At 40.4% G+C, this 25941-nt stretch overlaps 1 pseudogene; it reads left to right on the top strand.

Moving 5' to 3' along the window:
- The window catches only part of LOC145409030 (uncharacterized), a 115722-nt pseudogene that overhangs the window by 60833 nt on the left and 28948 nt on the right, over nt 1-25941 (top strand).

Raw genomic sequence — 25941 nt, 5'->3', positions numbered from 1 at the left:
ACACCTGGATTAAATGTTAATATTCAAACTATTTTTAAATAATTACTTGTACTTTATGCACTATTTTCATGACAAAGAGAGAGAGAGAGAGAGAGAGAGAGAGAGAGAGAGATTGTCTGATACTTTCATACTAATGTACGATGACCACACTCTCCATTCATCCTCTTGATGTTCCTGTTGTGCCATCTAGCTTGCTTCCGCTGCTGCCAGGTGTACCCACTAATTAAAGTGGAGTTATATGAGGTGGCTGAGATACTGCCGGCCTTAAACACACCTGCACCAGCCGCCTGTGCCGGCCCCTCACCTCAGTTATATTGCTTAACTTACAGTGTTGTAGGTTCTGCAGTGGTAAGAAGTCTTTGCTGACCGTGTGGAAAGATGGTGTAGCTTACTAAAGTAAACACTGGATTAACAAGGGCAAAGCTGTCATTCCCACTGCCGGAGATAATTGGATTCCGAAAACAAGCCATCTGTACAGCGCTTCAGGAGAGTATATATGAACTGAACTGCAAAATTCAGCATAGTAAGAAGGATATCTGACTGATGCTAGGAATTTCGTTTCCTCCCCTCCCCCAATGGAAAAAGCCTAGCTGATTGTAACCATTATAAGCACCATTAAATTTCCGTCACACCAGCCCTCGTTGAGATGGATAGCTTAGTTTTAGTGTCCAAGCAGTGACATGTAAATGTAAGTGGCGCCATATGTTGATGGTATGAGGGAGGTGTTTGTTAAAAATCTGATAAGCCAGCATTTAGGAATAAACCCTCAACTTGTCATTACTGTTAAGTTCAGTTTTATTTGTTTTCATGAAGCATATCTCTGAACAAAAATTGATCTTACGTAGCATTTACGATTGTCCTATAGTGGTGACAAGTGCTCATGGGCCTTTCAGGCCCTCTTGCACTTGCTCCTGCAGAGGGCTCTCACACCGCACGCTTGCTTTCTCATGTTTTGCACTCATTTCCTCATGCTTCTAACATGGCTCGAGTAGACTCGATTTCTAAAAGTCCCGGTACCGAATGAACTGTTTTCCGAACCAAACTTTGATCGCTCTTAATTCTAATATATAATCATCAATCGAGATGGGACAAAGTTTTTCGACATCAGCAAATTATTTCATGCCAAATTTGGTGCATCAGGACGCCTCCGTACCGAAGAAAGGCGTCCTCACCTCATTTCGGGAATGGAACCCAAGTTATCGGCACGCAAGTCCGAGATAAACACTCTGCCATGGCAACCAACCGGGCGCCGGGGGCGGCGTTGTTTGGTCAAAATTTGATCACTCATTAAATATAGTAAAAGTTTTTCAATCGTGATGGGACCAAATTTTTTTCACATCGGCGAATACTTGCGATTATTGTGCCAATTTTGGTGTGATTTGAATGTGTAGTTCCGTCAGCCAAAAATACACACACACACACACACACAAACACACACACACACACACACACACACACACACACACACACACACACACACACACATACAGCTACTGTTATAGTATATTAGATTGTCGTTATGCATAAAGCCACAAAGCGAATATATATTTTTTTATTTGCTCAGTTTATTGTTTTCTGTAAGTCTTATAAAGGACAGGTATCTTATCAGTGACGAACAGGGTGGTTAGACTTTAACCCCTTAGCTCCCAGAGCTCCCGTGCGAGGGATTTTGCTGGAAGGGTGCTAACCATACCGCCTCCGCCTGTCAGCTCATAGTCGCGAAGCTAATAGGTCCCTACCCTGGGGTTCCCTTCTTTATTATATTTTGAAAATGCCCAGTTCCATCCCATTTTCGAGACGGGGAGCGCAAAGAGGCGAAGGGGCTAAGGCATGTATTGTGCATCTAATGCAAATAATTAAGAAAATTTGTTAGTCTGCATGATAATTGTTACATTTATCTATCTAGAAAATGCATATAAGAGAGTAAACCGAATGACACGAAACCAGTGTATTAGTCGAGGTGGATGTTCGATTTGGTAATACTCAGTGTGTAATATTAAACTGGTGGTTGATATGGAAATTTTCAATGTATATGTGGTAGGTGGGGGCGCCCATCATCCACTCACTCAATGTAGAGGTGCCATATGATCTCTACACTGAGTGACAAGCCAAATGGTTTCCTGTACCCAGAAAACCATTTAATATGCTGGGTGGTAACCATATAACCGGGGTTTCTGGCAAGGTTAAGTGTCCCCCAGATTCCTCTATCCAAAATCACTTAATTATGGCAGTCTTTTCAGAGAGCCTCGGAGGGCCCAATACCTGCCCAGGGCCCCAACCAAATAGGCAGATTCGTGTGACCATGTGGAATGTGAGAAGTGTGAATGAAGAAAGCAAGAGGATGGAAGTGGTGAATGTGTTCAAGAGTGTGGGATATGCCGTGATGGCATTGTATGAAATGACGATGAAACGGTGCGAAGTGGAGGAGTGGAAGGGTGTGAAATGTGTAAGATCGGGAATGAATGGGCGAGGAAGATACAAGGAAGGAGTTGCTTTGTTGATGAAAGAGGTGTGGCAGAATGGAATGAGAGACAACAAATGTGTCAGCTCGAGGTGTATGTATATCAAGTTCAAGTTTGAGAAGGTGAAAGTGGTAGTAATTGTGGCATATGCACCGTGTGACGACAGGAGAGAGAGAGAGAGACAGTTTTTGGGATGAGCTGGGTGAAGTAGTGGGAGAAATGCCCAGGAACTATAAAGTGATCGTAATAGGGGATATGAATGGAAGAGTAGGCACTGGTCCTGAGGATGACATAATGGGTTGTTATGGAGTACTAGGAGAAAATGATAATGGGAAGAGACTAAAGGATATGTGTCAAGAGAGGAGTTTGTGCATTTGTAACTCGTATTTCAAACACAGAGATGCACGTAAATATACATGGTATAGAGGGAATGGGTATCGTCTTGAAAGAAGCCTGATTGATTACGTGCTCATAGAGAGGTTGGTGATGGGAATGGTTGGTGATGTGAGGACCGTGAGAGGAGGATGTGAAGGTCTGTCAAATCATATTATTGTGGTACGCAAGATCAAGCTGAAAGGAGTGAGGTGGATCAGGAGAGAGAGAAGCAGTCAGGGAGAAAGACTGAAAGTCGAGATGCTGAGGATGAATGAAATGGCAGATGATTACACGACCAAAGCAGAAGAGGAGTTAGAATTACTGAATTGGAATGAAATGGATCTGGACAGCCTATGGAATGCATATAAGGATTTCTTAGTTAGGAATGCTAAAGCGGTGTGTGGTGTGGCAAAAGTAACAACGAAGAAGAATGGTACGGCATGGTGGGATGAGGAGGTAAAGAGAGCAGTGGAGGAAAAGAGGAAGACGTGGCTAAAGTGGTTACAGAACAGGGGTTCAGTTGAAATAAGAACTGAATGTGCTGAGAGGAAGAAGCACGTAAAGAGACTTGTGAAGAGATAAAAGAAAGAGGTAAATGAGGATCTACGAAGAAAAATGAATGCGAAGTACTCTGAAAATGGAAGTTATTCTGGAAAGAGGTGTGGAAATGTTGAAGTGAAAGCGGAAAGAATTGTAATGGTGTGAAGGATGTAGGTGGTAGATTATTAACTCATGGGGATGAAGTAAAGACCAGATGAAAAGAATATTTTGAAAGCCTGATGAATGGGAATAGAGAGAGCAGAGCGGCTGTAAACATTATTGGTTGTGAGGATGTGCAGAGAAGGACTGCAGTTCCAGGAGACATGACACTCACACAGGTGAAGAGTGCTGTGATGCGGCTGAAAAAAGGGAAAGCAGCTGGGGTTGATGAGGTGTATGCAGAAGATGCTTAACTGTAGTGGAGAGAGTGGAATTAAGTGCTTGTTGGAGATATGTAAGAAGACATGGAGGAGTGAAACTATGCCTGCAGAGTGGAAGAAGGCTGTGACTGTACCCCTGTACAAAAATAAAGGTGAGCGAAGTGAGTGCAAGAATTATCGTGGCATAAGTTTACTGAGTGTGGAAGGGAAGATATATGGAAGAATTATTATAGGAATAGTAAGAGAGATATCAGAAGACCTAGTGAGTGATGAACAGGGTGGCTTTAGGAGTGGCAGAGGATGTGTGGACCAAATATTTGTAGTGAGACAGATAGTAGAGAAGGCTTGTGAGAAGGAACATAAGGTGTTTATGGCAGTCATGGATCTGGAAAAAGCATATGACAAAGTGGACAGAGAAGGATTGTGGAAAGTTTTTTGCATGTACTGTGTAGAGGGTGAGTTGCTAGGTGCCATCAAGAGTTTTTATGATGGTAGTGGAGCATGTGTAAGGGTTAATGGGCATCTAAGTGAATGGTTCACGATCGGTGTGGGCATGCGACAAGGTTGTGTGATGTCTCCATGGTTGTTTAATATATATATGTATGAGGTGATGCGAGAAGTAAAAAAACGAGTAATGGAGAGAGGGGCGGCGTTGGTAATGAATGGTGATGGATGGAATATATCAAATTGGTTGTATGCTGAAATGCAGTACTACTTGCATGTACCGGACAAGAACTTGGTAGGCTAGTGCAGAGTTTTGCTGATACCTGTAAGTGTCCTGCCTTGCGAGTAAATGTAGAAGAGAGTAAAGTGACGGTTTTTGAGAGAGAAGGTGACTCCCGGTGCGATGTAACAGTGAATGGAGAGAGACTGGTATTGGTGAGGGAGTTCAAATACCTGGGATCAGTGATGGAAAAGAGGAAAATGTGCAAAAGAAGTTGAAAGTAGAGTGACACAATGGAGATAAGTAGCTGGTTTAATGAAGGCCTTGATAAGATACATAGGCTTGAGTGCTGCAGCTGCATGAGGCTTACATGAAGGAGTGTTAGTGCCAACTTTATCATATGGATGTGAGACTCTGGTGTGGCATGAAAATGAAAAGTCAAGACTAAGAACAGTGGAGATAGGACTGCTGAGGAATGTATGTGGAGTACAGAGGGTGGACAGAATACGAAATAATGTGATTCGTGAAAGATGCGGAGTGAGGAAGTCGGTGGACACCAGAATCAAAGAGAGTGTACTGAGATGGCATGGGCATGAGGAGAGAATGGATAACAATAGTGATGAAAATGATATATCTGAGCGAATTCGAAGGAAGAAGGAGGCGAGGTAGGCCAAGGAGAAGGTGGAGAGATATGGTGGATGAATGTATGAGGAAGAGAGGTTTGGAAGTAGGTGAGGCTAGGGAACTGACAGGAGATCGAGCTGGCTGGATGAATGTCGTGAGGAGAAGTGCATGATCAGGGATTTTGGCACCTCTTTTTGACATGGCTGCGTCTGAATTGACTCTATTGGGTACGAATATGTGAAGCTACAGAACGTGGTGAATGTTTTTTGGCTTATCCGATGGAGCCAGGATTCCGGGGGCTTGAATGATGAGTGAATGGAAGCTTGGACCATTGGATCGGGCAAATTAAATTTGGGCTGTCTGGACACTGCTACTCCTTACCCTGCCCTAGGGTGGGAAAGGACGTCCGGATGATGATGACGGTTGTGATCATGATGTATGATTAGATGGATATTTGACTGGATAATAATCAATGTGCAAGTTTCAGTGGATGTTTCATTGAGTATTACTGTGTAAGATAAAATCGGTGTTTTTGTTTTTTATGGATTGAAGAAGGAATCAAAGGCCATACGACTGAAAGAATTGTTCCCTCTTCCCCCCAAATAATAATAATAATAATAATAAACAAATAACAGAAAGCCAGGATCGGGTTTCATGACTGGAATTCATAGACGTAGGAATGCAGGCAAAGAAAAAGAATACTAGAGTTGACCTGTTGCATACATGAAAGACTGGGAGTAATGGTTAACTCTCGCTTTAAAGAAATGGACATAGAAGGGATGAGATTGCTGCGAGACAGGTGTTACGTGCCCGCTGTAGTGGAGGAGGGAAGCAAGCAGACAGTTCAGAGGAGCAGTGACCATTAAATTAGCAATAGAAAAAGAGTTACAGATGCGACAAAGGGTGAAGGGATCCAGTATGAAGAGGATAGCAAATGATAAGGAAAGCCCGTAACTCCACCTTGTTGAGAAGAGCTGTATGTGGGGAGCCTCCCCACACTTGAGAGTTATACTCTTCACGTGGGCGAATGAAATATGTGTATGAAGTCAACAGATGTGCAGGGGTAAAAAAAAAAAAAATAAAAAGGCACAGGGTCGATATAACACGCTTAATCTCTTGGAAGCAGATTACACTAGAGGTAATATGATATTTCCAAGGTAAATCCCGAGAGAATGAAACCCCAAGTATGTTCAGAGATGATGCAACATTGAATTGGATAGTGTTAAGACGAGAGGATACTCCATCATATGATTTTGGCGTGTCAAAAGATGTACGAAATGAGTTTTTCATTCATTTAAGGCAGTAAGATTACTTTTACCCCAATACGAGATATAAGCCAGATCTTACATTAGGTGTGCCATAGCCTCAACCCTTGTTTGCGGAATAACTGATGCGGTAGACGTTGCAAGAAGCAAATAGAAATGCGAAGGATGGAGCCATCACTGTATGAGTGGATAAGGTTAGACATACAGCTTAGTAGGTCATTGATGAATAGAAGGAAGAGCTATGGTGATAGAACAAAACCCTGAGGAACGCTACTATTGACAGCTCTAGGAGACGAACGGTGGCCGTCTACAACAGCAGCTATAGAGCAATAAAAATGGAAACTAGAGATGAAGGTACAAATGTAAGGATAGAAACCGTAAGAGGGCAGTTTGGAAATTTGAAAAAAATATGCCAGACTCGATCGAAAGCCTTTGAGATGTCAAGTGCAATGACAAAGCTTTCGCCGAAGTCCCAAAAGAAGGATGACCAGAAGTCTGAAAAGAATGTGAGATAGCTAGTGGGGCGTCCATGGCGAAACCCATACTGGCGATCGGAAAAAAATTTCTGACAGGAAAAATGTTTTATTTTTATTTATTTATTTATTTATTTTTTTTGGTAAGGATATACTGAAAATTTTTTGAAGTACAGGATGTTAATCCAACTGAGCAATAGTCTGAGGACTGGGAATGTTCACCATTCTTTGGGGCAGGCTGAATGAAAGCAAAACGTCTAGCAAAAGGGAAAGGTGCCAGTCGACATCCAAAGGCGAAAGAGTTTACCTAGGCAGAGTGTAAGCATAGAAGCAGTTCCTCTGAACAACAGGAGGGACCTTACCAGGCCCATATACCTTGTTAGTATTGAGATCAGTGAGGGTACTGTACATCAGCTAAGGAAATTTTAATATCAGTCATGAGAAAGTCAAAGGGAGGAAGTGAAGGGGGAACAGCCTCGGATTAGTCTGTGGTTGAACTGGAGGAGAAAGTCTGAGCATAGAGTTCTGCCTTTTCAGTAGAAGAAAAAGCTACATAACCATTACAGCAGAAAAGAGGAGGGAAGGAGGATGAAGTAAAGTTGTTAGAGAGGTTTTCGGCAAGGTGCCAAAAGGAGCGGGAATAATCTGAGTCTCAGAGTTCAGAGCATTTAGTACAAATTAGATTATTCTTATCAGGATGGAGAACGGACTAAGCACGGTTCTGGGCAGATATATAAAAGAGATGAGTTTCGGGGATGGGATGGCGCAGTACCTTTTGTAGACCTTCTCCTTGTTACGGACGTCATTAAAACAAGCGTGGTTACAGGATAAGAGAAAGGAATGTATGCTTCTATGCTATGTATAATGTGTGAAGCACACTCAGATGGCTCTCTGCCATGGAAGCAATAATAATTATTGCAGAGAAGATCAAAACAATACCGCCTGAGGGACTCCCAGTCAGCAGCTACTAAGTGCCACAGCTGCCGCTTCTTGGGAGGGTCCACAGGCCTTACTGGAGAGATAGAACAGGTTGATGTAATATGGCTGTGATTGGAGGAGACCAGCAAAGAGAAAAGATTATGAATATGAAGATGAATTAGTTGTAAGGTCATGTATGCTGGAACTCTCTCCAAGGCGGTCAGGGATACGGGTAGGGTGCTGTATAAGCTTTCGTAGGTTACTAAAGATAGAAAAGAATAATATTAGGCTTGTTCACCAGGTGGATTAGTGAAAGGAGAAGAGAGTCAAAGGTGGAGGTAAAAACTGAAATCACTTTGTAGATTTCAGAAAATGGAAAAAAAAAAAAAATCTGATAGGATGTGATCCATCTTAGAAGTAAAATAGTCGAGAAATTTTCAGTCAATTGAAACAGGAGATAAGTAAACAGTATATATATATATATATATATATATATATATATATATATATATATATATATTTAATTAGTTAGTTAGTTAATGTCAGGATGGCTGTAGCCAGAGAGCAGGGAATTCAGAGGATTCAACTTCAGGAACACGGGAGCAAGATATGTAGCTGCGTACATACACAAAACCAAGATCGAGTGAGATACAAGGTGTGATAATTTCTGTTTAAAAATCGTACCACTCCGCGCATGACGTCACGTGGCACCTGAGCCCGCCACTCCAGTAGGGTTAAGGCGATCAATTGGACTTAGATTCCCATTGGGTGAAGATTCCCAGCTCCTCCTGACTTTTCACTCCAAGCTAGGCTAATGGTGTTCTGTGCTGTTTATGGGTGCACATCCTCGCAGCGTAAAAATAAGGAAAATGGAGCTATACATTTATATATATATATATATTTATACATATATATATAAATAAATATATATATCTACATATATATATATATATATATAAATATAAATATATATATATATATATATATATATATATATATATATATATATATATATATATATATATATATATATATATATATATATATATATATATATATATATATATATTTAAAAACAGAACAGAGGAAGGAAAAACAAATGGGGAAAAAAAAAAATCCATACACCAGATTAATGGTGTCCTCTGTTCATAAAATATCTGTAATAGTTAGACTTGAACAGTTGTAGGTTGAAATTTGGAGGAAAACAACTCTGGGGAAGCGAGTTCCAGAGAGATGCAGTTCGGGGAATGAAAAAGTTCTGATAGGCAGAAGTTCTGCAATATAGTTGAGTGACATTCCAGTCATGAGCGCTACCAGATGCCCGTGTAGCACGAGGGAAAGCATGGAGAGGTGGCACCATGGACGCAACTTCGTCTGAGCATTTGCCAAAAAAATATCTGTAAAATAATGCAAGGGAAGCAACATTTCTTCTTACTTCCAGGGGAGGTAGTTTATATGTAATGGCAGGGTTGTTAATGATTCTAACAGCTTTATTCTGATTTTTGTCTAGTTGTTTTAATGCAACTTCTCCACAACCATTCCACAAGGGTGAGCAATATTCAAGCTAAGAGCGCACATGACTCTTATAAATTATAGCTAACTGCTCATCGGCGAAGATGTTACGGACTCTGTACAATAATCCAAGTTTCTTTGAGGCGGTTTTAGCAAGTGATCTGACATGAGAGGTCCAGCTGAGGGCACTGTTAAGTGAGACACCAAGAATTTCAATATTTTTGGAGATGGGAATAAAGTAGTAGCACTAAAGGTAATGTACGAATCTGGTAATATCTGTCTATTAGTAAACTGTATATATTTAGTTTTACTAGCATTAAAAGAGACAAGGTTGTTTTGTACCCATTCACTGATTGTAGATAGATCTTGATTTATGGAGATGGCTGTACTGAGTTGAGAAGTAGAGATATTAGACTTTGTAAATGGATGTCTGAGTGTGAATGAACTATGTAGTGTTGAGTCATCTGCATAAGGGTGAATGGGATTGTGAGTGACAGATAAGAGATCATTAATATGAACCAGAAATAGGGTTGGCGCCAGAACTGATCCCTGCGGCACGCCGGCGTTAATTGAGTGGAAATTCGAATATACATCATCTACTTTTACTCTTATTTTCCTGTCACTAAGATAAGAAGAAATCAAAGGAACAAAAGACGTTAGTCCATAGCAAGAGAGTTTGGACAGCAGGGAACGGTGCCATACTCTGTCGAAAGCTTCAGAGATATCAAGAGCTACTGCATGAGTTTTTCCAAAAAGATCAATTGATTGATGGATGGTATGAGTTAAGAGATTGAGTATGTCAATGGTGGATCTTTCATGGCGAAAACCGTATTGTCTATCACTAATTAAGTTGTTGGATTCAAGATGTTTGACAATATGCTTATTAATTAAAGTTTCAAATACCTTACCAAGAGAAGATGCGACAGCTATTGGTCTGTAATTGGAGGGGTCAGACGAATTTCCTTTCTTCGGAACTGGGTGGATATTGGCTTCTTTCCATGAATTTGGGAATAAAGAAGTACGTATGCATAGTCTGAATAATTTAGCTAGGACAGAGGCAAGTTCAGGGGAACACTTTTTCAAAACAATTGGCGGAATTCCATCTGGGCCTGGAGCTTTGTTGGTAGGTAAATTGTCTAGGATGGATTTTACGAATCTTGTCTGTATTTTAAATGGGGCAATTTCGGGAGAATCAAGTTCCAGTACTGAGACATTCTGGCTGGTATCATCTATGGTAGAGTTTCTTGCAAAGGTACTAGCAAAGATATCTGCTTTCCCACGTGGGTCATTTGTAATATTGCTATCTGAAGATTTTAGTGGGGGAATGGAAGATGACTTGTTAAAGTTATTATTGAAAGAATTAAGAGTTGACCAGAATATTCTATTGTCATTAGGGTTGTTAAGTAGTTTTGATGCTTGCTTTTGAAGAAAGTTTGATTTAGATAGATTTAATACAGCTTTTGCATGATTTCTAGCAATTTTAAATTGGGAGAGTGATTCAGATGTTTTTGATTTTAAGTAAGAGTTATATGCTAATGACTTTTGGGCTGTTGCTCTGGCACAATTGCCATCAAACCATTTTGGAGAGTTTGATCTTTTAGTGAATTGTTGACTTGGCATGAATAAATCCATACCAGCTAGTATTAAGTCGCAAATGTGGGACTGGGTAGAATTGGGATCACTAGAGAAGAAAGACTGCCATGGAACATCAGCAAGATAATTTCTAAATCCATCCCAGTCTGCCCTGTCAAAGTGCCATCAGGTCACCCTGACAGGTTCGGAATGGGGAGGTGTAAGAGAATTAACTAATGAGGCTTTGATGAGATTGTGGTCAGAGGATCCAAGTGGTGACAGTACCTCTATCCTGTATTGATCTGGATAAATCCAAGAGATGGGCATTATGGTCAGGATTATCAGGTATTCTGGTTGGTTGCTTTACCAACTGAGTGAGATTAAATGATTCCGCAAACAGCTCGCATTCTAGACCAGCATCGTCAGTCCGGGCAGAATGTAATAACCATTCAACATTGTGTATGTTAAAATCACCCAAAATGGTAATTTCATTGCCAAGGGCAAGGTCAAGGTTACTCAACTGAGTGGATATGGAATCAAATACACTGGGTTCCGAAAAAGCATTGGGGGAACGATAAACTACACAGATATGTTTGGTAATGTTTTGGCAATATAATTTATATAATGAGTAATCAAAACTGGATGAAGTGAAGTTTAAAATAGTATCAACTGCATATTGGGATTTGATATAACAACAGGTGCCGCCCTTGCATCGAAAGTTTGTAAGGAGATGGTAACCGGGAAAACAAAATGGAGATATATCGGTAGAGGGTGAGATTTGTGGTTCTGTGAGGAAATGGGCCAAAGGGGATATTGACTGAAGGAAAAAATGAACTGAGTTTAAATTTGTGGTAAGGCCGCGGATGTTGGTAAAGAATAAGGCCGCACCGTCACCTCTTCGCCGACAAGCATTCCCGGAAATAGCAACAGTCGCTGCCGGCACAGCCACTTGATGGCGACCGGGAGGACCCTGTGCCTCCAGCCCTACCCTGCCAGTGGTGGCAATCAGAGGTACCACCTCATTTGATTGTAAAATTGCAGCGGCCATTACTAAACATGTGAATAGAAGGTGTGATATGTTATGCGCATGTAGTGTGGTGTAGACAGTTGAAGGTAGAGGTATTGTGAGAGCATGCTGGCCTACTCTCTGTGTAAATGAATGCACTGAAAATGTTCAGAAAAGGGAGATGGTCAGGATCAAGTCCAAAGGATGAGGAAATGAAAAAAAAGGTGGATTTATCTTTATGGCAGAGATAATATTAATGCCAGCAATGCACGCGTCTGCAGTCTACATTTTGAGCCCGTTGCTTATAAGAGACACCTTCAGTATGAACTCTCGAATCTACTAGTTCCTGCCAATCTGAAGAAACTTGAGGACACTGCAGTCCCAACAATCAACTTACCGAGGCTAAATGGTAACTTTGCAGCTGACTGGTTGTCCGAGTGCAGTCATTATTAGCAATAAGGGTTACAATAACTGAAGAAATTATTGCCAAAATAAACTACGAGTATGTTGCCAAAATAAAATACGATTATATATAGTTAATTGTGTGGATTAATTTAAAAACGAGGCCGTTCAAAGTTTGTATGATAGTCTAGACACATCTGAAATCTTGAATTCTCTGGTCAAATCAAAACACAACCAAGTAAAATGTTAAAAGTACCTTGATTCTCTTCCTTCCCATGTTCGGGGAAAATAAGGTAAATGCCATTATGATGATACACTGTAATATATATATATATATATATATATATATATATATATATATATATATATATACAAACACCTTTATCATCCTTGGAAAGGTGTGGTATGATGGTGTGTGCAATGTGGTATACCTGATGTGGTGTGGTGGTGTGTGTGGTGTGGTGGGGTGGTGGACCTGATATGGTGCATGAAGGTACTTTGTGTTTCTAGTGTCCTATGCAGCCTTATTTGTCGGAATATGTGTGTGTGATGATGTAATTTATAGAAATTGGGAGAGTTATGGTAGTGACAGTGATGACGACGATGATAAAAGGTATGTTAATAGTTATGATGAAGGAGATGATGAAAAGCCTTAACACTAAGGAAGGAACAGCAATAATGTTTCATCACCACCATAACTGAACCGATACGACTGGTACAAATTATGAATTCAGATATTCGAAGTTCATATACTCTGCTTAAGAAGTTTAAAGTACTGAAGCTATAAATTACGAAGCATTCAGTAACAATAGTAGGATTAACACCATTATAGTTATATGAAACACTGGCGAGGGCTACAACATAATTTAGCAAATTGTGGTAATTTGTCGCAGTTACTTATCCCCTTTACTTGTTTTCTTGTTTTCTCTGAACCCCCGAGAAATGTATTGCATGACGTCACCAAGCTGCGCGGGGGAGGGAAACCGATCAGACCTGTTCTCTCATTCGATCTTGCATAAAACAGCCATTTTCGCTCTGAAGTGCGAATGGAGAAAGTAGGATGATAGGGAGAATGATTACCAATCAGTCGCAGTAGACAGCCGAGTCTCAGTAATGCAGAGAAGGTGGGGTTTAGTGGGATGAGGGGTGGTGCTCAACGGAAAGAATATTAGAGGAAAGACCACGAATGTTACAGAAATGAATAAATAGTAAGTTAGACAGCGGTGCCATTCATCTCGCTTGACCGTCAACGGGAGTGGGGAGGATGGCTGTGGCTTCTATGCCTCCCTTCCCCCGAGGACTTTGAGGCTTCCGTGTTGAGACACCATTTTAACTGAATTTAGAGTAGGAGGTGCGGTGTGACATATGCATGTATCCTGGTGCTGACATTTGAATTTGTATAGGATAGTATGCCTGCCCATTCTCTGTGCTACTGAAACACTTTAAAAGTTCAGCAAAGGCAGATGGTTAGAAACTTATAGTTCCATCCACCCTTGAAGTCTCATCCTGCTCGACTTAGCTATACTCACTGTGTATAAGTAAATTATGTTTGTTAGATAAACCAAATGTTTTATTGGGGTATACTTAATGTGTAAAATCCAATGGATGTTTGACTGAGTAAAACTCAATGTCTAGGAGTACATTGATGTCTGATTGGGCACTTCAGTATCACACCTGCAGCATTATTGATGCAAGGAAAAAGAAAATAAGGCAAGATACTTCCTTAAAGAAAAAAAAAAAAAAGACAGAGAACCAAATTCAAGATCCATTCATTTCGAGTTGCACGTTACTTTGTCTGCTTGCTATCTGTATATCTCTATCTATCTAGATTTATATATATATCAGTCTAAACATCTGTCTATCTCTGTATCTACGTATCATTTCATCTCTGTCTATCGATATATCTATCTATCTATCTATTTAACACACGTGTATGTCTATCTATGTATCTATCTACCTATCTCTGTTCATCTATCTATCTATCTATCCCAGCTTAGACACACATATACATACATACATATATATATATATATATATATATATATATATATATATATATATATATATATATGTTACATAGCCTATGATTTCATCATCCTTTGTGTAATTTTAACGCACAGTATGCTGCATGTTTGATCACGAGCGTGTTCTGCCTCAGTTCCCTCCTTCTACCGTTATAGTAGAGTAAGTCGTCATTTCTGGAGTTCAGAGCAGGATTGTCAACTCTTTGTCCCCATGGCTTCATTTGCGCGTCCTTCTTACAAGTTGTATCAAGCTCTGCCGGCCCCTATATAATGAGCTCAGTCTCTGCATAATTGCCACTTAGATCTGCTCCTCATTTTTTTCACCTCTCTGTCCTCCCCTGTACAGTTATTATTATTGTGAGTGCTCAAGAAATCTCCAAACATCTAGCAGCTGTGTGTAATTTGAGTATAACTGTTGTATTTTTTCTTGTACTGTGTAGCATAAGGTTAATTCTTAGGCCTAGTGAGGTTTTTGATTAATGTTGGGTTTTATGTCAGTCATTTTTCATAATAGTTTGTATCTGTAATAATTTATCTTGCATTAACTGAGCATTACCTGGTGTATTTTCATTTTATCAGGGCTGACTTAGATAAACTTACTCTTGCTAATTTTGTGTTAATAGAGGCTATTGCAGTTAACCATATATTTAACCTGTTTATTTGTCATTACATTATCCTTATGAGTCCTGAATGTTTTGTTGTTAGTTTGAGCACTAAACTTTAACTTGTAATTTTACCTAACTCTTTTGTTTTGAACCTGGAACTTTACGGGACAGTAGTGATTTTTAGTATTCTCACTTAAAGTGTACATTATCTTTCTCTGTTCCGTAACATAAATTTGGCGACCTCATATCAGGATATTCAGGATATTATCATAAGGATATTGCTTGATATTTTGTGACTGTTACTTATTCATGATGTCTACTATTACTACACTTGATGAAGCCAAAGATTTTTTGTCAAATGTGCAAACAGTGTTGGATGTAGAAAACAGAACAAAGAATGAACTTAAGCTTGTTGCTCAACAATTGGGAATTGCTGTTCGCTCTCATCATTCTAAAGATCAAATTGTTGACATGATTAATGGAAGCTTGTTTAATGTAACTCCTCCAAATGAGCAAACGCAGATTGAATTAGCTAAGTTACAGCTAGCCCTGCAGGAGTCTCGTGCTAAGGAGGCTGAATTTCAGGCCCGTTCTAAGGAAGCTGAGGCACAAGTTGAACTTGCTAGGATTCAGGCAGACCATGAGTATCGCATGAAACAAGGTGGAACTGGATCATCTTGCTCTGATGATTTTGATGTGGCTAAAAATGTTAAACTTTTCCCTCCTTTTAATGAACCTGATTTAACAAAGTATTTTCAGTTGTTTGAGAGGGTAGCTACAGGTTTCAATTGGCCCAAAAAGTATTGGCCAGTACTCCTTCAAACTGTTCTCACCGGTAAAGCTCAAGTAACTTATGCATCTTTGCCTCAGGATCAATCTGATAATTATGATGTAGTTAAGAGCTTGATTCTTAAGGCCTATGAGCTTGTTCCTGAAGCCTATAGAGTAAAATTTAGGACAACTTACAAGCAAGATAAGCAATCCCATGTTGAGTATGCAAAAATCAAAGAAGATCTGTTAGAGCAGTGGTTAAATTCTAAGAATGTGGATTCTGATTTTGGTAAATTTAAGCAGATGATTTTGCTGGAGGACTTCAAAAGGTGTGTTAATAAAGATGTAAGCCTATATCTTGATGAGAGAAGAATAGATAATTTGTCTGATGCTGCAGTTTTAGCTGATGAATATGTTCTCACTCACAAGAGATATTCTAAAGAAAAAGGGAAAGCTGAGAGTAAGTACGTTGCCTCTACTCAGAGCACAGGTAACAGGAAAGAGAATAAAGATGATGTTTCTCAGGAAGTAAATACCAGCTTCACCTCTAGATTTCAGAAAAGTAAATGTACTTATTGTAGTAAGCTTGGCCATACTACGGAGAGATGTTTCAGGAGACAGCGTGATGTGAACAAAAAGGAGTCTTTAAATATTCAGTCAATTGGTCTAGTGTCCACTCCTGAGAGTTCCCAGAATTCTTTAACTGAGTTAACTGAACCTGCTTTGAGGGGTAACTTAAATTCTCATGATGGAACTCCTCTTTTGAGCAGTAACGTGGGTGACACTCTCAAGAGTTCATGTGCTAATTTTCTGTCTGATGGTTTTGTCAGTCCTCTGGACAGTAATGACAGGAAATCAGTTCAAATATATCGTGATACAGGTGCTTGCCAATCCCTTATGCTGACCAGTGTTCTAGGCTCTAATGTTAATTCCTCTGATGAAACTGTAATCTTACAAGGTGTAGGGAATAATTACTTCTCTGTCCCTCTGTGCAGAGTGAATTTAGAGTCTGGTTTTGTTAATGGTTCCGTTATGGTTGGGTTGGTTGAGACACTCCCAATGTCAGGTGTAACTTTCTTACTTGGAAATGATATTGGTGGAAGTCGTGTCCAGCTCCTCAGTTGTCTAGTGAGCCAGTGGCTGCGTCCCAGGATTGTGATGTCCCTGATGTGTTCCCTGCATGTGCTGTCACTAGGGCTAAGTCTAAAGTTACTGGTGATTTAGAGGATAATGATGATGATGATGTTATCCTAGCTGACACTTTTCTTGCTAATTTGGACCACTCACCAGATGAGGCAGTACCCCGTAGTGTTGATAATTTGTCTCGTCAAGAGTTGGTTGAGTTGCAGGTTGCTGACCCTGAGTTGAAAGGTCTAGCTAACTCTGCTTACAGTGAAGAAGAGTCAGCCGGTGCTTCTACTTGTTATTATGTAAAGTCAGGAGTACTTATGAGGAAGTGGAGATCCCCAACAGCATCAGCCGACTGTGAATGGGAGGTTGTACATCAAGTTGTCATCCCTCGTGTTTGTAGGCAGGATATCATTAGAGTGGCTCATGATTCCAGTTTGGTAGGACACCTTGGAGTGAGGAAGACTGTGGCACGCATTTTGAAACACTTCTACTGGCCAGGTAACTTCAGGGATGTTTCCTGGTATTGTAAGTCTTGTCACACCTGTCAAGTTGTGGGGAAGTGTAATCAGACCGAAAAGGTTGCACCTCTAGTTCCCATTCCTCCTTTTGAGGCGCCATTCACCCGTGTGTTGGTGGATATTGTGGGCCCTCTTCCTAAGACTTCTTCAGGATTTTCTTATGTGTTGACCGTGATTGATATGGCTACTCGTTATCCTGAAGCCATTCCACTTAGAAACATCTCAGCAAAGAACTTGGTTAAGGAAATGCTAGGGTTCTTCACAAAGTTTGGTCTGCCCAAGGAGGTACAGTCAGACCGGGGAAGCAATTTCATGTCAAATGTTTTCAAGCAGTCTCTGAAAGAGTTGGGCATCACCCAGATCACGTCTTCAGCTTACCATCCCCAGACCCAAGGAGCGTTGGAGAGATATCATCAAACACTCAAATCGATGCTCAAGAAATACTGTTTGGAACATCAGAAAGACTGGGACAAAGGTCTTCCATTTGTTGTATTTGCCGCAAGAGAATCTCCAAATGAATCACTGGGCTTCTCACCTTTGAACTACTGTTTGGCCATGAAGTAAGAGGACCCCTTAAGTTACTCAAGGAATGCTGGCTGTCGGAGGAAGATGACGTCAACCTGCTGGAGTATGTGATGAAGTTCAAAGAACGGCTGTCCACTGCTTTACAGCTGGCGAGAGAGAATTTAGGAGCTGCTCAGGAGAAGATGAAGACTTGGTATGATAAGAAGTCCAGGTTATGCCACTTTCAGCCAGGAGATCAGGTTTTGATTCTGCTACCAGTTCATGGGCAACCTCTTCAAGCCAAGTTTAGTGGTCCTTATTTCGTGGAGAAGAAACTCAGTGATGTCAACTATGTCATCGCCACACCAGATCGTAGAAAGAGCAAGCAACTATGTCACATCAACATGCTAAAGTTATATCACAGGCGGGACGAAAATAATCCAGTCTGCACTGTAGCTGTTCCACCCGAGTCTGCAAGTGAAGCTCTCCCATGCAGTATGAGCCTGAGTGATAGTTTGGGGAAGAATCCTGATATCATGAATGATCTCCAGACTAAGCTTTCTCATCTACCTCCCGAGGAAAGGCAGGAGTTTTCGGCATTACTGCAGGAGTACCCGCAAGTGTTCCGTGCCACTCCAGGAAGAACTACTGTGTTGATGCATGATGTCGAGGTTGGAGACGCAAAGCCAATTAAACTGCCTCCTTACCGTGTGAACCCAGTGAAAGTTCCTCTCATCCAGAAGGAGCTTGGCTACCTGTTGGACCACAAGATGATTCAGCCCTGTCAGAGCGAGTGGAGTTCTCCTGTCACTCTAGTCCTTAAGCCAGGTGGGCCACAGAGGCTTTGCATCGACTACAGACGTGTTAATCAGATAACTAAAACAGACACTTACCCTCTCCCTCGTGTGGAAGATTGCATAGACAAGATCGGAAAGGCTAGGTACATAAGTAAGTTTGATTTGTTAAAGGGATACTGGCAAGTACCTATGACTGAACGTGCTAGGGAGATCTCATGTTTTGTAACACTAGGAAAGGCTTTTGCATGTTCGGTAATGCCATATGGTATGAAGAATGCACCAGCCACATTTCAGAAACTCATGAATGTTGTAACAGAAGGTTTGGCAGGGTGTGTTGTTTATATTGATGATGTATTAATCTTCAGTGACAACTGGAAAGATCATCTATGCCATGTCAGTAAATTTCTTGACCGTTTAGTTCAGACTAATCTTGTAGCTAATTTACCAAAGTGTGAGTTTGGTCAAGCTAAAGTTCAGTACCTTGGGTATGTAATTGGTGATGGACATTTTGCACCACCAGGAGCTAAGGTTCAGGTTATAAGTGATCTTCCCAGTCCTAAAAGTAGGAAAGAGCTACAAAGATTTTTGGGAATGGTAGGTTATTACAGGAGATTTGTTCTTAACTTTTCTATTCTTGTATCACCACTTACAGACCTACTGAAAAAGGGAGTTAAATTTGTCTGGACCGATAACTGAGAATCCTCTTTCAACAAACTTAAAGCTATTCTATTAAGTCAGCCAGTGCTCGCTACTCCAAATTTTGCAAAGCCTTTTAAGATGGCTGTTGATGCAAGTGATACAGGAGCTGGGGCTGTTTTGCTGCAAGAGGACGATCAGGGTATTGAACATCCTGTATCTTATTACAGTAAGAAGTTCACTCCACCTCAAAAGAACTACTCCACTATTGAGAAAGAGCTTTTGGCCTTGATTTTGGGTTTACAGCAGTTTTCATTTTATTTGTGTTCTGGTTTTGGCCCCATAGTCATTTATACCGATCATAACCCACTGAAATTCCTTAGTAAGTTTAAAGATAAAAATCAGAGATTGACAAGATGGAGTCTACTTCTTCAGGAGTATTCATTAGACATACAACATGTCAAGGGGAAAGAAAATGTTATTGCAGATTGCTTATCCAGACTTTAGACAGATTGTTTGAGAGTAATAAGAAATTTCCTTTGTAAATTTCTTTTTCTTTGTGGGGAGGTGTTACATAGCCTATGATTTCATCATCCTTTGTGTAATTTTAACGCACAGTATGCTGCATGTTTGATCACGAGCGTGTTCTGCCTCAGTTCCCCCCTTCTACCGTTATAGTAGAGTAAGTCGTCATTTCTGGAGTTCAGAGCAGTATTGTCAACTCTTTGTCCCCATGGCTTCATTTGCGCTTCCTTCTTACAAGTTGTATCAAGCTCTGCCGGCCCCTATATAATGAGGTCAGTCTCTGCATCATTGCCACTTAGATCTGCTCCTCATTTTTTTCACCTCTCTGTCCTCCCCTGTACAGTTATTATTATTGTGAGTGCTCAAGAAATCTCCAAACATCTAGCAGCTGTGTGTAATTTGAGTATAACTGTTGTATTTTTTCTTGTACTGTGTAGCATAAGGTTAATTCTTAGGCCTAGTGAGGTTCTTGATTAATGTTGGGTTTTATGTCAGTCATTTTTGATAATAGTTTGTATCTGTAATAATTTATCTTGCATTAACTGAGCATTACCTGGTGTATTTTCATTTTATCAGGGCTGACTTAGATAAACTTACTCTTGCTAATTTTGTGTTAATAGAGGCTATTGCAGTTAACCAAATATTTAACCTGTTTATTTGTCATTACATTATCCTTATGAGTCCTGAATGTTTTGTTGTTAGTTTGAGCATTAAACTTTAACTTGTAATTTTACCTAACTCTTTTGTTTTGAACCTGGAACTTTACGGGACAGTAGTGATTTTTAGTATTCTCACTTAAAGTGTACATTATCTTTCTCTGTTCCGTAACAATATATATATATATATATATATATATATATATATATATATATATATATATATATATATATATATCTATATATATATTATTGCCAGATGCCATAATCCCGTAAGGGGTGGCCATTGACTTTGAGTTATTTGTTTCACGGGGAGGGGCACTAACCCTCCACCAACCCACTTGCTGACACGTAGGGAGCACGTACGTTTTCGTTATATGGTTACCACCCAGCGTTGTAAATGGTTTCTTGGCTTACAGGAAACCATTTGGCTTGTCACTCAATGTAAAGCCACCTGTAAAGGAAAGAAAAGCAATAAGAAGTGACAGAAAAGTTGGGAGAAATAGAACGAGAGGAGGGCAGGCACAGAAAAAAAAATGATAAAGGCTAAGGAAGAAGTAGGCAGCACTTCATCAAGTGAGTGGATGATGGTCGGCAGCACCTACCACCATATATATATATATATATATATATATATATATATATATATATATATATATATTTTTATGGAACAGAGAAAGATAATGTACACTTTAAGTGAGAATACTAAAAATCACTACTGTCCCGTAAAGTTCCAGGTTCAAAACAAGAGAGTTAGGTAAAATTACAAGTTAAAGTTTAATGCTCAAACTAACAACAAAACATTCAGGACTCATAAGGATAATGTAATGGCAAAAAACAGGTTAAATATATGGTTAACTGCAATAGCCTCTATTAACACAAAATTAGCATGAGTAAATTTATCTAAGTCAGCCCTGTTAAAATGAGATACCAGATAATACTCAGTGAATGCCAGATATATTATTACAGATACAAAATATTATTAATGATGGCTGACAATAAGAACCTTTACATAAATTACAAAAATCTCACTAGGCCTACAGATTAACGCCTTATGCTATACAGTACAAGAAAAAATGCAATATCATTTATACTCAAATTACACAGCTGCTAGATGGTTGGAGACTTCCTGAGCACTCACAATAATAACTGTACAGGGGAGGACAGAGATGTGAACAAAATGAGGAGCAGATCTAAGTGGCAATAATGTAGAGACTGAGCTCATTATATAGGGGCCAGCAGAGCTTGATACAACTTGTAAGAAGGACGCGCAAATGAAGCCATGGGGACAAAGAGTTGACAATACTGCTCTGAACAACAGAAAGGACGACTTACTCTACTATAACGGTAGAAGGGGGGGACTGAGGCAGAACACGCTCGTGATCAAACATGCAGCATACTGTGCGTTAAAGTTACACAAAGGATGATGAAATCATAGACTATGTAACACCTCCCCACAAAGAAAAAGAAATTTACAAAGGAAATTTCTTATTACTCTCAAACAATCTGTCTAAAGTCTAGATAAGCAATCTGCAATAACATTTTCTTTCCCCTTGACATGTTGTTTGTCTAATGAATATTCCTGAAGAAGTAGACTCCATCTTGTCAATCTCTGATTTTTATCTTTAAACTTACTAAGGAATTTCAGTGGGTTATGGTCGGTATAAATGACTATGGGGTCAAAACCAGAACACAAATAAAATGAAAACTGCTGTAAACCCAAAATCAAGGCCAAAAGCTCTTTCTCAATAGTTGAGTAGTTCTTTTGAGGTGGAGTGAACTTCTTACTGTTATAAGATACAGGATATTCAATACCTTGATCATCCTCTTGCAGCAAAACAGCCCCAGCTCCTGTATCACTTCCATCAACAGCCATCTTAAAAGGCTTAGCAAAATTTGGAGTAGCGAGCACTGGCTGACTTAATAGGATAGCTTTAAGTTTGCTGAAAGAGGATTCACAGTTATCGGTCCAGACAAATTTAACTCCCTTTTTCAGTAGGTCTGTAAGTGGTGATACAAGAATAGAAAAGTTAAGAACAAATCTCCTGTAATAACCTACCATTCCCAAAAATCTTTGTAGCTCTTTCCTACTTTTAGGTCTGGGAAGATCACTTATAACCTGAACCTTAGCTGCTGGTGGTGCAACATGTCCATCACCAATTACGTACCCAAGGTACTGAACTTTAGCTTGACCATACTCACACTTTGATAAATTAGCTACAAGATTAGCCTGAACCAAACGCTCAAGAAATTTACTGACATGGCATAGGTGATCTTTCCAGTTGTCACTGAAGATTAATACATCATCAATATAAACAACACACCCTGCCAAACCCTGTGTTACAACATTTATGAGCTTCTGAAAAGTGGCTGGTGCATTCTTCATACCATATGGCATTACAGAACATGCAAAAGTCTTTCCTAGTGTTACAAAACATGAGATCTCCCTAGCACGTTCAGTTATAGGTACTTGCCAGTATCCCTTTAACAAATCAAACTTACTTATGTACCTAGCCTTTCCGATCTTGTCTATGCAATCTTCCACAGGAGGGAGAGGGTAAGTGTCTGTTTTGGTTATCTGATTAACACGTCTGTAGTCGATGCAAAGCCGCTGTGACCCACCTGGCTTAGGGACTAGAGTGACAGGAGAACTCCACTCGCTCTGACAGGGCTGAATCATCTTGTGGTCCAACAGGTAGCCAAGCTCCTTCTGGATGAGAGGAATTTTCACTGGGTTCACACGGTAAGGAGGCAGTTTAATTGGCTTTGCGTCTCCAACATCGACATCATGCATCAACACAGTGGTTCTTCCTGGAGTGGCACGGAACACTTGCGGGTACTCCTGCAGTAATGCCGAAAACTCCTGCCTTTCCTCGGGAGGTGGATGAGAAAGCTTAGTCTGGAGATCATTCATGATATCAGGATTCTTCCCCAAACTATCACTCAGGCTCATACTGCATGGGAGAACTTCACTTGCAAACTCGGGAGGAACAGCTACATTGCAGACTGGGTTATTTTCGTCCCGCCTGTGATATAACTTTAGCATGTTGATGTGACAAAGTTTCTTGTTCTTTCTACGATCTGGTGTGGCGATGACATAGTTGACATCACTGAGTTTCTTCTCCACGAAATAAGGACCACTAAACTTGGCTTGAAGAGGTTGCCCATGCACCGGTAGCAGAATCAAAACCTGATCTCCTGGCTGAAAGTGGCGTAACCTGGACTTCTTATCATACCAAGTCTTCATCTTCTCCTGAGCAGCTCCTAAATTCTCTCTCGCCAGCTGTAAAGCAGTGGACAGCCGTTCTTTGAACTTCATCACATACTCCAGCAGGTTGACGTCATCTTCCTCCGACAGCCAGCATTCCTTGAGTAACTTAAGGGGTCCTTTTACTTCATGGCCAAACAGTAGTTCAAAGGGTGAGAAGCCCAGTGATTCATTGGGAGATTCTCTTGCGGCAAATACAACGAATGGAAGACCTTTATCCCAGTCTTTCTGATGTTCCAAACAGTATTTCTTGAGCATCGATTTGAGTGTTTGATGATATCTCTCCAACGCTCCTTGGGTCTGGGGATGGTAAGCTGAAAACGTGATCTGGGTGATGCCCAACTCTTTCAGAGACTGCTTGAAAACATTTGACATGAAATTACTTCCCCGGTCTGACTGTACCTCCTTGGGCAGACCAAACTTTGTGAAGAGCCCTAGCATTTCCTTACCCACGTTCTTTGCTGAGATATTTCTAAGTGGAATGGCTTCAGGATAACGAGTAGCCATATCAATCAGGGTCAACACATAAGAAAATCCTGAAGAAGTCTTAGGAAGAGGGCCCACAATATCCACCAACACACGGGTGAATGGCGCCTCAAAAGGAGGAATGGGAACTAGAGGTGCAACCTTTTCGGTCTGATTACACTTCCCCACAACTTGACAGGTGTGACAAGACTTACAATACCAGGAAACATCCCCGAAGACACCTGGCCAGTAGAAGTGTTTCAAAATGCGTGCCACAGTCTTCCTCACTCCAAGGTGTCCTACCAAACTGGAATCATGAGCCACTCTAATGATATCCTGCCTACAAACACGAGGGATGACAACTTGATGTACAACCTCCCATTCACAGTCGGCTGATGCTGTTGGGGGTCTCCACTTCCTCATAAGTACTCCTGACTTTATATAATAACAAGTAGAAGCACCAGCTGACTCTTCCTCACTGCAAGCAGAGTTAGCTAGACCTTTCAACTCAGGGTCAGCAACCTCCAACTCAACCAACTCTTGACGAGACAAATTATCAACACTACACGGTACTGCCTCATCTGGTGAGTGGTCCAAATTAGCAAGAAAAGTGTCAGCTAGGATAACATCGTCATCATCATTATCCTCTAAGTCACCAGTAACTTTAGACTTAGCCCTAGTGACAGCAAATGCAGGGAACAAATCAGGGACATCACAACCCTGGGCCGCAGCCACCGGCTCACTAGACAACTGAGGAGCTGGACACACTTGACTTCCACCAATATCATTTCCAAGTAAGAAAGTTACACCTGACATTGGGAGTGTCTCAACCAACCCAACCATAACGGAACCATTAACAAAACCAGACTCTAAATTCACTCTGCACAGAGGGACAGAGAAGTAATTATTCCCTACACCCTGTAAGATTACAGTTTCATCAGAGGAATTAACATTAGAGCCTAGAACACTGGTCAGCATAAGGGACTGGCAAGCACTTGTATCACGATATATTTGAACTGATTTCCTGTCATTACTGTCCAGAGGACTGACAAAACCATCAGACAGGAAATTAGCACATGAACTCTTGAGAGTGTAACCCACGTTACTGCTCAAAAGAGGAGCTCCATCATGAGAATTTAAGTTACCCCTCAAAGCAGGTTCAGTTAACTCAGTTAAAGAATTCTGGGAACTCTCAAGAGTGGACACTAGACCAATTGACTGAATATTTAAAGACTCCTTTTTGTTCACATCACGCTGTCTCCTGAAACATTTCTCCGTAGTATGACCAAGCTTACTACAATAAGTACATTTACTTTTCTGAAATCTAGAGGTGGAGCTGGTTTTTAATTCCTGAGAAACATCATCTTTATTCTCTTTCCTGTTACCTGTACTCTGAGTAGAGGCAACGTACTTACTCTCAGCTTTCCCTTTTTCTCTAGAATATCTCTTGTGAGTGAGAACATATTCATCAGCTAAAACTGCAGCATCAGACAAATTATCTATTCTTCTCTCATCAAGATATAGGCTTACATCTTTACTAATACACCTTTTGAAATCCTCCAGCAAAATCATCTGCTTAAATTTACCAAAATTAGAATCTACATTCTTAGAATTTAACCACTGCTCTAACAGATCTTCTTTGATTTTTGCATACTCAACATGGGATTGCTTATCTTGCTTATAAGTTGTCCTAAATTTTACTCTATAGGCTTCAGGAACAAGCTCATAGGCCTTAAGAATCAAGCTCTTAACTACATCATAATTATCAGATTGATCCTGAGGCAAAGATGCATAAGTTACTTGAGCTTTACCGGTGAGTACAGTTTGAAGGAGTACTGGCCAATACTT

Source organism: Coenobita brevimanus, chromosome 79 (genome assembly GCF_032717465.1).
Source record: "Coenobita brevimanus isolate Jiangsu-jjx chromosome 79, ASM3271746v2, whole genome shotgun sequence".
Classification (NCBI taxonomy): Eukaryota; Metazoa; Arthropoda; class Malacostraca; order Decapoda; family Coenobitidae; genus Coenobita; species Coenobita brevimanus.
This window is presented reverse-complemented; position numbering and strand designations above follow the sequence as displayed.